Source organism: Protopterus annectens, chromosome 10.part0, assembly GCF_019279795.1.
Source record: "Protopterus annectens isolate FY-2018-M chromosome 10.part0, PAN1.0, whole genome shotgun sequence".
Lineage (NCBI taxonomy): Eukaryota > Metazoa > Chordata > Ceratodontiformes > Protopteridae > Protopterus > Protopterus annectens.
Window position 1 is genome coordinate 1,652,263,756 of NC_056744.1, and position 13,414 is coordinate 1,652,277,169.

The following is a 13,414-nucleotide window of genomic DNA, read 5'->3' on the forward strand; positions in this document are numbered from 1 at the left end:
ATAGTACTACTTAAGAGCAAACCTGCAAGCTGTCCTAGAAACTATAGACCAATAACTTGCCTTCCAATAATGTATAAATTGTAGACTGGAAATGGTGCTGACAGAGTTTATAGTCATTTAGAAGCAAACTCAATCTAGGCAGTAGAACAAAATGGTAATAAAAGAAAGTCATATAGAACAAAGATCCTTTGGTGTTAAATAAAGTCATAATGGAGAACTGTAAAAAGGGGAAGAATGTAATTATAGCACGTATAGACTACAAAAAAGCATTTGTCAGTATCCTACATTCATGGAATACAGATAAGCCATCATCTTAGATCATGGCTATACTTTAGCTCCAGAAAACTACAAAGTGTAAAGACTTCTCATTTTCTTTTTGTAGATTATTTAAAACTGTATAGCTCATCAGATGAAGAACTGAAAGCACACCTGCAAGTAGTCAAAACTTTCAGATGATGTAAGAATGTCATTTGGGGTGGAGCCTAGATGGTCAACTGAGAGCAGTGAATTATGAGAGCTCCGTAAACTAGTATAATAATATAGGAAAATGTTATTATTTCAAGTTTAAAACATCAGAAATCTATAGCTGAACTACTAAACTACATAAATATCAAATTTATTGGAGATATACAAACATTTTCCTGTCAAGTAACTTGGAGATGTATTGAGTCACTGAATATGAACAACTCAAGGAATTCTCATCCAGATGCTGCTTTGAAAAAAACTATGATTGATAATATTTACCTTACAGGAACTATCTTTGAAGATGGATGGCTTTAAAAATGACTTAGAAAACCTCAAATGAAAGTCTCAAAAATAGACTGATACTCTTAAGGAACTATTACAGCAACACTATACAAAAATAACAAATATAGAAACTTCTCTAAATGACATTGAAGGGAGACTTAAAGAGGAGGAATTCCAAAATTAATTTCTGCTTAAACAGAATACATGGCTGCGTAATAAAATAGATGACTTAGAAAACAGGGAAAGGTGAAACAATATAAGGATCTTTGGTCTGCCTGAAAACACTGAAGGAGAAGACATTATTTCATTCTTAACCTGCATTCCTAAATTTGTAGACTTGAAAGAGGGACTTTCATTTGGAATTGAAAGGGCACATAGAGCACTGAGGAAGCCTGCTTCTAACTCAACAAATACTCTGCCTATCTCCATAGTTATAAAATTTCTTTCATTTCTGGACAAGGAACTAATATTAAAATCTGCTTGGAGAAAATCATCCTTAAAATACAATAAAAGCCTGATATGGTTTGACAATGATTATTCTTACAGAATACTAGAGCAAAGGAAAAAAGTCTGGCCAATAATAAAACTGCTGAAACAAAACAACATTAAAGCACAGCTGGCCTTTTCAGCCAAGATAAAAATACTTTTTGCCAATGAGATGAGAACCTTTAATGACTTAGAAGAAGCTACTATATTCATCAAAAACAACAACATAGTGTATATCCCAGATGAAATGGATGGCCCTACTCTTAAGAGAATGAAAGAAATCCTTGTACTGATGCTAGAAAGAAGAAACAAAAAACTGATTCCAAGGTAGCTGTTCCCAAAAAAATAACTCTTACAACTACAGCTCTCAAAGTATCAACTGATATGGTACATCACTTGTCATCTATTTTTATTTAAAAAAGGAGGGATTTTTAAACAACTAAGAAACAGTAATGATTTATTCAGAATGTTCAAAGAGTCCAATATTTCTTCACAAACAGAGGTAGGTCAAGATGGGTTACTATTTACATTATATATAAGCCAAACAAAGCAACATATAATGCAAACATTGAACTCAGTGAATACTTATCTTGTTCATTTTTCATTGAGTTTACTTATAATAATTTAAGTTTATTTTTATTTTATTTTATTTTACATTTGTTGACCGGGCTAGTCTAGCTGGAGATATTTCCATTTTCAGTAGAGGCCCTAGGAGAAAAGCTCCACAGAAGTAAAAAAATTATACATAAATAACAATCAACATACATAACAATAAAACATTTAGTACATTTAACATTAAGTAATTAACTAATTCAGCAAGGTACCATTCATCAGAGCTGAGACTCAAATGTAACAAATTAAAATCATATATAATAGCAGTAACAGTAGAGTGTTTTGGAAAAAAAATACTGTCATGGAGACTAATGCCGTCTTCAGTTAACGTATGATTTAGAAATGTCAGGTAAATCCTGGTTAAATAATAGTAGTAAGCTCGTAGTACAAATGTCATCATTATTCTAAATATAGTTAATATTAATTATGGCAGGTATCACAGCTATGAGTGCTGTTTGATCAATCCTGATATGGTGTGCGTGGATGCAGCTCTGTCTGGCAGCTAGTACAAATGTCATTATTATTCTGTCTAAACATAGCTAATATCAGTTATAGCAGGTATCATAGCTTTGAGTGCTGTTTGATTAAGCCTGACATAGTGTTTGTGGATGCAGCTGTTATATCTTGCCGTTTTCATCTCTGGGAAGCTGTGGGTTGCAGTTTGTGATCAAGGTATACTGGTGCTTCTGTATTAGGAAGAGACATTTGGTGTTTTAGCCTGGATCCAGGGGAAGGGGTGGATAGAACTCTGATTTGGGATATTTTGGCAGAGAATGGTTTGTTTGTATGTCTGCTGAGTGAGAGGTGGAGGGCTGGTAGAGTGTGTTGTCTCTTGTTGTGGCAGCTTGTTGGGAGGTTTTTTTTGTTTGCTGTCTGTTCTTTTCCTGGCTGCTGCCTCACTGAAAGGGAGGGAATTTAGGCTTGAAGTTGCAGTGAAGTGAAGCTTTGCTTCAGGTGCATTGTGAGCCTCTGGTATGCAGTACACAGACACACTAACAGAAACAGATGCTCCCAGGTTGCTATGGTAATAAAGACAGAGTGACGATAATGCTTAATGGCTCAAAGGACCCTCCAAGATGATTCTCGGCAATGGTGTTTTTGTTTTAAAAAAAAAAAAATATATATATATATATATATATATATATATATATATATATATATATATATATATATATATATATATATATATATATATATATATAAAATAAAAGGGCTGTTTTAAACCACATATAGTGACACAATATATAGCCAAGGTGTGGTGTTAGATGGTCATTTAAGCCGAATTGGAAAAAGGGCTCCCAAATGATCAACTCATCCCCAGTGATGGTAAGTTTTGTCTGTATGTTACACCTCCTATCCTGATGTTTATATGATGATTGTTGGATGGTGTGGGCGGATGATGTTGACTATTTGATGGAATTTGTGGAACATTTGAACAGCAATGTTTGGGGGTATTAATATTAACATACCATAAGTTTATTATTGACTTTGTTCCTGTTAAACCACATATACACATATTCATGGTCTCCCAACACTTCATTTAGCTCATTAAGTTGATTCTTGATAAAAAAAAATAAATAATAAGCGCAATTTTATATTTAAAATGTATTTTGGTGCAAACACATTAAGGACTTACATAAGAGTGGAAGTCTGAGTTATTGTGAAAAACGAAGAGCACTTGGTCTTGTGCAATACCCTTTGCAGTGAGCTTGCTCAGACGTGCTAGGCATATGGGGATAGCTGATTCTAGTGGTGTTTGGGGTTGCTGAGAAGTGCTAAAGAGTCATCATATTTCCTTTGTGGAAATATCTGTGGGAATTGAAAGTGTGTTGAGTGGTTCACTGGCAGAGTGGTCACTGCATGGAACAGACTGGTAAAATGGAACAGGATAAATATTGGTTTGGATATTTTAAGAACAGCCTAGAAACACATCACATGAACTAGTGAATGGTATTCTGGCAAAACTGGATGGGCATTGTTGCCTGTGCTTAAAGTACTGATATGTGTGTATGTAAAGATGGAAATATAGTTATAACAAATAAACTAGAAGGGTCTCATAATTTAAAGTCTATGGACTGTATAAACATGCTTGGAAGGAGCTAATAATAAGAATAAACATTACTGCTTGTGATCTCTCAAATAACTAAGCAACAGCCCCTCCCCCCAAAAAAACAATAGTTATGTAATGTATGATTTTAGTAAATCTAGACATAAAATATGTAATTGTCATATAAGATGAAGCAGTCTGCTGAATTTAGATATTAATGACCGGATTTAATAACATGGGCTTGTGTATAATAACACTACTGTTTTAACTTGTCATAAATGATATACACTATATTGAACATCAAGGGGAAGCACAATGATTTTCTCATGTAAGTAAATGCACATAAGCCATACAATTGATTTAACTTGAATTGTGGTTTTGTAATACATCTTGACCATACATAATGCTTGAGCTGTTACCAAGGTAGCTAACGTTTTATACATGACATCAGACTGTCAAAGTTGTTCAAGGGAAACAATAGAAGCCTGAACTAGGAATGTCACAGAATGTAACAATCACATTCTGAACAAATAGTATTAAATTGACAATAATTACTCAGTTTAACCTTTGCTGATTATACAAATAGAATGTTGCCATTTAACTCTAAAAACTTTCAGTATATGCCATAAAATGGAAAATTATGAATATGGAAAGGGAACTTGTAATTATTAATCACAATAAGCAAATTTGTTGTTTTTAACCTATAATTTCACTCATTTTATAATAAGAAATGACAGATACGAAAATCATTATATGTAGGAAATGGGGGGAAGAGGGATGCATTGATAATTAAAATGCACTAACTGTCATCAATGTTTACATTAAACAAACTTGATGCTTTAAGTAAGTTAGCAAGAAAGTGATTACTTAAATGCTGGCAAACAGAATATAACTTCTGATATTTCTAGTAAATACATTGTACTATAAACATTAGGTATAAATATTATTATCATCTATTTATATTAAGTAATAAGTTTTGAAAGACTTCAGTAAGGGTGAATATGTTAAATAACCATGTGCTATAATCTTTTACTGAGGTTTTATATATGATATATCCTACTTTACTATGATTGAATTGCTTGTCATCTTTCATGTAAATATTAATTACTTATACAATAAGTAGGCGTTTATATTGTATTAGAATTCTGTCTAATCTACAATAGTACTATATCTGTTCAAAATAATATAACTATTGCTTATTCCTATTACAGATATTCTCCATATGATAATTCAATTTATGGAGCTCAAATGTTCTGGATTCTCAAGGTATGAGTGATAATCTGATGGACTTAGGTTTATCCATCAGATTAGGAGTGATTTTCATTCCATGGTTAGTGCAGATCTTAGTTTTGTTATTTCACAAAAACAGTTTTAGTATGCCTGACCAAAATATTACTTTATTGATAAACACTCAAAGTATAAAACTGATAATTTCCTTTAAAAGCTCAAACATATACTTTATAGTTATCAGATGAAATGTTTAACAGTCACAATAAAACAAAAAATACATAGTCTAAATAACCAAAGATGGATTTAACTTTATTATCTTTAAATACCAATGGTTTAAACAATCCTAGCAAGAGGTCAAATCTACTGAAATATTTAAAACTGAACAAAACACAAATTGTCTTCCTTCAAGAAACTCATTTCAAAACAAATGACAATTACAAATGGAATCCTAAGGAATATATGATATTGGTGCTATCCACTTATAAGACAAAGACAAAAGGGGTAACAATTTTATGGAAAACAAATGTGATTATTCCAGAAATCATTTATAAGTATGAATATAAAGAAGGCCTCATGGGATTAGTAATAGTTAAATATAATAACAGAATATGGACCCTAGCCAATCTATACTGATTCCCAAGCATTGGATCTGGAACTGTTAAAAAACAATTGGATTTCATTTCCAATAATTATAAAGGCAACTTAATATTAGGAGGAGATATTAACTGTATATTTGATAGTTCTAAAACTACAAATAAAAGACTGATGCATACATCTGCTCTATCAAAAGCTTTAAACAAGTGGGTAGAATCATTTTATCTTGTAGATACGTTCAAATTTAAAGAAGATAAATCTTTGTTGTTTTCCCATCAAGATCACAGATTTGGTACCCTACAAATAAAAGACTGCTGCATACATCTGCTGTATCAAAAGATTTAAACAAGTGGGCAGAATCATTTTATCTTGTAGATACGTTCAAATTTAAAGAAGATAAATCTTTGTTTTTTCCCATCAAGATCACAGATTTGGTACCCAAACTAGAATAGATAAAAAAAAATTGCTGTCCATGACTTGCACTGTAAAATTATTCATTTTTCAATCACTCCCTGCCCGTTTTCAGACCACAGTTCATTGATACTAAAACTTCAAAATGGGTACAAACCATTAATCTTTAACTCCAGAATTCCAGCATATATAACTAAAATTAGAGAGTTCAAACCCTGGTTATTATCTGAAATACAGTTCTTCTTAGATATTAATTACACCACAGAGATAAAATAATGATATGGGACTCATTAAAAGCTTACATATAGGGTAAAACCCTAACTTGGTATAAAAAAATCAGAGAATGGGATTCTGAATTATTAGATCTACAATCCAAACTTTTGTCAGTAAAAGCTGAAAAAAATCAAAATCATTTGGAGATAAAAAAGAAAGTAGAAGTATTAAACAATAAATACAACAAAATTCTAACGCAAAACTAGTTTAGCTTTAGAAGAACTAAAAATTAATACCTTGGCCACTTCTCCCAAATATCTACATAATTTATCCACAAGAATCAAAATACAATCAAAAGCTAGTAACATTAAAAGCATCTTCCATGAATAGAAAGGGAAAATGTTTCGGATATAGGTGACATTCTTGATGCCTATAGAAATCACTATATGGAACATTTCCAAAAAGAAAATATACATATTGATCAATTAAGTCTAGATTTAAAATGCTCTAATATAAAAAAATACCAGAAAAATTAAAACTCAATCTAGAAGCACCCATATCCTACAAAGAAATTATAGATACAATAAAAGAGGGTAAAAATAATAAAGCTTCAGGTATAGATGGCATAATTATGGAAATATAAACTTTTTCCTTCAAAGATACTATTCCCTCTTCCATAAAACTCTATTAGAAATTTAGCCACAAGCTTTAATACCACCGTCTTGGAGATATTCCTTAATCACACCAATAATAAAGGAAAACAATTCCGCAAACCTCTGTACCTCCTATAGACATATATCATTATTAAATAATGACTATAATATGTTTATGACAATATTAACTAACAGAATGAAAATACCACTATCCAAAACAATAAATAATTATCAACCTGGATTTATATATCATAGACACACACATGGCAATATTAAAAGGATAATGCATCTTATAGATTATGTTAATAAAGAAAATAAACACAATTAGCATAGATATAGAGAAAGCCTTTGATTCCCTAAATTGGACTATTTATTCAAAATTCTGGTGTTATTTTAATTTTCTCCTTCCTTTGTTTATCTTCTAAAGACTATATATATATATATATCTGTATATATATATATATATATATATATATATATATATATATATATATATATATATATATATATATATATATATATATATATATTGATATATATATATTGATATATATATATATATATATATATATATATATATATATATATACACACATACACATAATTTAACTTATGTTAAGCTAGGTCCTTTCACTTCTGAATCTATACATATAACAAAGGGTACTAAACTAGGATGTCCCATGTCACTGATTCTATTTGCTTTGGCTATTGAAATAGTGGCAGATTCAATACATAACAATAGAAAAATCAAAGGAGTAGATGTAATGCTCTTTGCTGATGACATATTATTAACATTATCTAATACAAAAGAGACATTAGAGGAATTAGATATTTTAATTGACACATTTTACAGGACTTCAGGACTCCATTTCAATAAATCAAAACCAAAATGTATATTTTTAAATAAAAAAAAAAGAATTTCAGACAAAGGGGAATTACATTATAGGGAAACAAGAATCTACCTTAAAATATTTAGGAATTGAGTTATGCAAGGATAATAATAAATTAGTCTAGGAAAACTACAGTAATATCAGTACAACTACAATATCTGTGGAAAAGTGAAGCAAAATAATATTAATATTTGAAGATAGGCTACAATTAATAAAAATGGTTTTACTACCCACGTTTCTATATATAGCTTTGGCAATACAAGTGTTACCAAAAAGGAATGTACTCAAAGAAATAAACTCATGCCTAATAAATTTTGTATGGTTTCCCAAAAGAAACAGAATAGCTTTAATACATCATATCAGACCATGGGAACAGAGAGGATTAAACTTTCCTGATATAGAAACATATATAAAAGCATCAATATCTAAAACAATCTCAGATTGGATAAGTCCAAATTATTCTGCAAATTGGAAAGAATTACTAACTGTAATATCAATAAATGAATTTGATTTACAAAAAAAAAATTAAATAACAGATAAAAACAATTTGCCATGGCACATATGTATTAGTATGCAATATAACATAACTAAGCCCTGTAAAACTTGTATGATTAATTATTACATTGACTCATTTAGGAAAATTATTAATGCAAATATAGATTTAAAAATCTGGTTTGATCTTTTAACGCCATTCATAGTTACAAAGAGCTATCCACATAAATATACAGAGAAATAATTAATTCCTGGGAACAGAAAGGATTTGTTTGTTGGTTTCAATGTATCAAAGAACTAAAAGTTCTGGAGAAGCAAACAGTAGAAACAACATACAAAATTCCACAACAAGATTGGCAAACTATGCAAAGCATTCTGAAGCATTCACAAGATTTATGCAAAATAATTAGTAATTCTTAATTTAAAGAAATACCTAAACTTACAAAATACCTATATGAAATCATATATAATGATTATGACATGGGAAATAGTATTTCGAAATTTTACAAGATATTGCTAAAGTATAAAACAACACCCAAATCCTCATATTGGAATTATGTAACAAAAGGACACTCATTACAGCTAACTGAAGAAATTAAATAAAATATTTTATTATCAATAAAACATATACAGTTTACACTATACTGGAAAGATTTTAATTGGAAATGCTTGCACAGATCATTCTTAACTCCTGATAGAATTACTAAAATTAATTCTTCCACAAAGGGAATATGTTAGAGGTGTGAGCAAATATACAGTGCAGATTGGAATCACATTTTTTCTATGGTGTTAAAATTAAGCCATTTTGGAATGGTATTAAAAACTTTTTACAAGCTTTATTTAATAAATCATTTAACTTATCTAAAGCTATAGTATTATTAAATGTGTATGAAGGTCCTCATTTGAATGAGTCAATATGTATCTAGTATGGACAATATTTGCAATCTTAAGGAAGTGTATAACAAGAAGATGGAATACAAACACAATACTGACTTTGGAAGACTTCTACAGCCTACTGAAGACCACAGCATTGTTGGAAATTAAAATTAAAGAATTAAGGGTTCATCCTAAGCCATTTATTAACAATCCATGGAAAAAAAGTCTTATCATTGATTGACCCCTTACAATAACTGAACAGATACACTCTGATAACTGGGTTGTTATACCTATAAAATAATTGTATATATTGAGCTCTGTTATAGTGTCAGGCTGATGTAAATAGTGTACATAGTCATTAAGGTGTTATATACAAATACTATGGAATTTATTCAACTGTATTTGAAAAATACAACATTTTTGAAGAAAAAAAAATGTATAATTTGGTCTGGATAAATGTGTGAAAGCAACCTTTAAAGCAGGAAAGCTTCTGCACCAAGAAAACATCAGTTTGGGATATGAATGTGATATAAAAGAAGTTGGGCAAGAGAGAGTATGTAAATATTTGGGAATTCATGAAGGATTAACAATAAAGCATGAACAAATGTGAACAAAACTTGGTAAGAAATATTTTAGAAGACTTAAATTAGTACTAAAAACAGCATTGACATACAGGAACAAAGTCCAGTCTATAAACAAAAATTTGCTCTTCCTGTCCTAACTTACAGTTTTGGAGTGACTGACTGGCCCCAAAAGGTGTTGCATACTTTAGGCATAGTTTATACAGGAAAACAAGAAGGATGCTTCATGCTCATCAGATGATTTATAAAAATCAGTGCATACCAAGACTATATATTCCCCGTTCTGAAGGAGGTATGGGCCTTCTCAAAATTGATTGCATGTATAGATCTGCAGTAGTGTGACTGCATGCATATCTGCTGACCTGACAAAATTCAGATGTAGTAAAAGTTTTGAAACTTGAGAAGTATAAGTCAAAGATAACTTCCCTGCTTAGTTTAACAGAAGCATATTGGCATCAAGCGGGAATGGAAGTCAAAGCAGGAGAAGATAAAAATTTGGTAGCAACTGAATGTGAAAAAATGAAAGAGAGAATATAAGGTGGAGGATCAAGTGAGAAGGCAAGAAATGTGGAAAATGCTTAAATATAGTTGCAAGTGCAGAAAACTCTTGAAACAACTTCATGTTGATCAGGACTGAACACAGGGCTGGTTAAGGAGAGGTGAATTTAAACTAAAAATCAAAGGGTTAATATTGGTGGAACAAGACAGTGGACTACATACATGCTGGTTTACAAAGTGCATTGAACATCTGGGATGGGAGAAACAAACAAATGTAGGTTTTGTAAAACCAAATTGGATTCAGTTCCACATCTTGTTGCTGGTTGTGCTATACTAATGGCAGAAAGACTGTATACTGAAAGGCATAATAATAAGGCAAGACTGTTGCACTGGGGATTATGCAAAAATTATAATACTGAAGTAGCTGAACAGCACTGTAAACATGAGCCAGAAAGAATCATAGAAAATAAAGTTTATATCACATGGGATCATCCATTACCAACAGTTCAAAAAATAGATGCAAGAATACCAGATATAGAAGTCCATGAAAAGAAGACAAAAGTAGCATTGATTACTGAAATTGCTACACCCAGTGACTACAGTGTCTGATGTACAGAGAGGCACAAAGTCATAAAATACCCAGATTTGCAGGCAGAAACAAGGGCCACGTGGAAGAAAGATAACCAGATAGTTCCGGTAGTAGTAGAAAGAACAATGGGTCTTTTAAGAAAGAATTTCAACCATACTTAAATATGTTACCGATACATGTAACCCTGTATAAATTACAGAATAAGTAATTTCTGAGTGCATTGCAGGTGCTGTGAAGAGCACTTCTGGCTAACATCAAAGGTTGACTAAAGTTAATGAAATTAGTATTGTTTCATACTTTGACTTAGGAACTGGGTCCATTCCTGTCATGGTGTTAGAAACCCGGAAGGCTTGGAGAAATTAAAAAAAGAGGAGTATTTATTTTGCCTTTAACTGGGTGAGGAATTGTTTCAGGTACCCTTCTTAGCAATGACATGGGAGACAGTGGCAAAACCAATTGAACATAGGAACACAATGAAGAAAATCTGTTAAGGAATTTGACAAAGATTGCAAGTGCAATACATCACCAGTGTGTAACAATGACTAAGTAAAACATTAAACAACATTTACAGGAAGGCATATGTTATTAATGTTTAAATATAACATGTTGATTTCAGTATAAATACGGAATTGTATATGAGCATATTGCACAGCTCATAATGTTGTAAATGATTAAAAATCAACTTGCAAATCCATCCTACCATCCACAACCTCTTTTTCCCATTTTTGCACATAGGGTCAGGGAGTTATCTCAAGAGTGACAATCATCTAGAGCCAATGTTTACACTGCTGGATTGCTAGCCTTACCATGGTTGCTATTCCATGCTACACAATCACACCTATGGCCAATTTAGAGTGTCCCATCCCCCTCCTGCATGTCTTTTGAATGTGGGAAGAAACTAGAGCACCTGGAGGAAACCCATGCAAACATAGGGATGACATGCAGTTTATGAATGTAGTATGGCTATGTGAAAAATGGGTGAGGGATAATTATATTTGCATCACTCTTGTTGTCCTGAGATACTATTGAAGAGTCTAAATCTGCAAAATTAGTGTATTGAACAGTAAAGAATTTTTAACTGTAACAGCTAGTGCTATGATTTAAAAATACACGTCTTTAAATCATACAAAGAATTCAGTTTTGACCATTATTGGAAAGTTACAAAATCAGATATTGAAATGGTGCTGTGTGACATTTTATCATCTCCAACTTGGACTGACCATTTATTTATAGAAACACATATTTTCAGTAATTGGTTGAGAAAGTTATGTTTGGTGTATAATGAATGATTTCCTCTGTAATTTGCTCCTACCCTTTTCTAAAGATCCCAGTTGCAGTTTTATCTCTGTTACTGTAGTCAGTACTACTAGTACAGTTGGTTTACACTTTGATTTACATTATCTATTAATTACTTTTTTGGCAGCCACCATAATTAGTCTCAGCAAGTCCTTACTATGTCTTGGCAGTTCCTATTCTGTATCATAGCTCAGAAAAATCATTTCCCTACTTACATCAATCTGCCCACCCAGCATCTCTGACAAACTAGTCTGCAGGGAATCTTTAAACTCTGCAAACTCATTATATTCCCAGAAAATATGTTCCCAATTATCTCTTTCTTCTCCATCACACCTCCAATATTTGCTATCTCCCTGAACAAAATTATTAATTTGCCTTGCTTAAGAATTATGGTTTTGAAGTGTTAGTATGTTACACTATAACAAATCAAGGTGTAACAAACAACTGATCTGGGAAAATGTAATGCATGAAGACATTTGTGTGTTAATTAAAAAAGAATCATGCAACAACATAACTCCAATAACAGAACAGTGTACCTCTTTTCTCCTGTGTTGTAGTATAAGGACAAAGATAACATGAATTATAAAGCACATTTGAGGATGTGAAGGAGATTTCTGCATGTCTACCATATTTCTCCATCATTCAGGCTAAAAAGCACACATCTTTCTACTGCAGATACTGGAGAGTAGCAGAACAAGATATATTGTGATACCGTTGACACTTCTGGAAGAGTGCATGCCTGAAGGGCTTGTCTGTATTGGGACTTCAAATTGATAGCTTTAGAAGGCACTTTATTAATTGTTGACCATGTACCTGCATTGGCCCTTTTTAGCCACTATTCAGGCTGTGCGGTAAACACTGTAGGTGACACAAAATAGCAAGACCTACACAGTAAAATTCTTATAAAATACAGTGGAAAAGAATATATATTGCATTAATAATGGGGAATATAATTCGAATGCATAGAAGTGTATGTTGAGAATAGTAAAATTATAATGCAGAAATATAAAGCTGAGGACATACAGTATATGTGTCTTAAGCAGAAGAAGACAGAGTTGAGAATCACAGGTCAGCACAGATGGACATTAGGAATAACTTTTTTTTGCTTCTTGTACAGCAGTGGAACAGTTCTAAATCATTAGAATCACATGCTAAATAACAGAGCTGCAGAACTGAAAAATAAAATGATTCATCCCAAA